This window comes from Capricornis sumatraensis, chromosome 10 (assembly GCF_032405125.1).
Source record: "Capricornis sumatraensis isolate serow.1 chromosome 10, serow.2, whole genome shotgun sequence".
Lineage (NCBI taxonomy): Eukaryota > Metazoa > Chordata > Mammalia > Artiodactyla > Bovidae > Capricornis > Capricornis sumatraensis.
Window position 1 is genome coordinate 66,146,306 of NC_091078.1, and position 1,238 is coordinate 66,147,543.

A 1,238-nucleotide genomic window follows, 5' to 3' on the forward strand; every position below is an offset into this window, starting at 1 on the left:
ATGTCTGGGTCTTGGCTCTAAGGAGATGAAACATTTTTAAATGAAGTTTCTGCTATTTTCTTTCCTTTTAAACTAAGATACAATGTCAGCATCATCCTCCAATAATTACAGTCTGTCTTGCTTTATTATTTTGTATTTCTCTTTAACACTTAATCTCTTACTTTTTTCTTGATATTTCCTCTCTCTTCTAGAAAAGGAATCAGTGAACTATTTATTGCCCATTAGCTCGTAGCCTGCTTTTCTGTTGAAAATCCTACTGAAATATACCCTGTCCACCATTTATACATTGTCTGTGGCTGCTTTACATTGTAATGACAGTGTTAAGAAGTGGTGACAGAGGGCAAATGACTAACCCACAACTCATAACATTTTTACCATCTTGCTGTTTAAGGAAGAAGTTTGCTGCTTTTCTGACCCCATGACTTAGCAGTGAAGAATTCTCCTGCAGTGCAGGAGCTGCAGGAAATACAGGTTCAATCCCTGGATCAGGAAGATCCCCTGGAGGAGGAAATGGCAACCCATTCCAGTATTCTTGCTTGGAAAATCCCATAAACAGAGGAGGCTGGCATGGTATAGTCCATGGGGTCGCAAAGAGTCAGACACTACTGAGTGAGCACACACATGGTCAAGAACAAGGACTCTGAGGGCAGAGACTACATCTTGGTCAATTTTTGTAATCTTAGTACCAAGCATGGCCATCAGGGAATCTTTAATTTTTTTTTTTTTTTTTACTGTGATAGAAGTCACATAATAGACAACATACTATTTTAACCATATTTAACTTTTCAGTTCTGTGGCACTAGGTACATTCACATAGTTGTAAACTCTCATGATCATCCATCTCTCAGATTTTTCACCTTCCTAAAATGAAACTCTATTTCGATTATGCAGTAACTACTCAGTCACCTGCCCCACCTCCCCCCAGCCCCTGACATCTACTTTCTAACTCTCTGAATTTGACTATCTTCCCTGGTGGCTCAGAGGTTAAAGCGTCTGCCTCCAATGCAGAAGACCCGGGTTCGATCCCTGGGTTGGGAAAATCCCTTGGAGAAAGAAATGGCAATCCACTCCGGTATTCTTGCCTGGAGAATCCCATGGACGGAGAAGCCTAGTAGGTTACGGTCTATGGGGTTGCAAAGAGTCGGACACGACTGAGCGACTTCACCTCACCTCAAGGCAATGGCACACCACTCCAGTACTCTTGCCTGGAAAATCCCATGGATGGAGGAGCCTGGTAG

General features: G+C 42.2%; 1 non-coding gene across 1 annotated transcript; it reads left to right on the forward strand.

Moving 5' to 3' along the window:
- Positions 1-966: 966 nt before the first annotated feature.
- Positions 967-1,038, forward strand: TRNAW-CCA (transfer RNA tryptophan (anticodon CCA)). Its single transcript has one exon. It is a non-coding gene; the product is annotated as a tRNA-Trp (tRNA).
- The last annotated feature ends 200 nt before the right edge of the window (positions 1,039-1,238 follow it).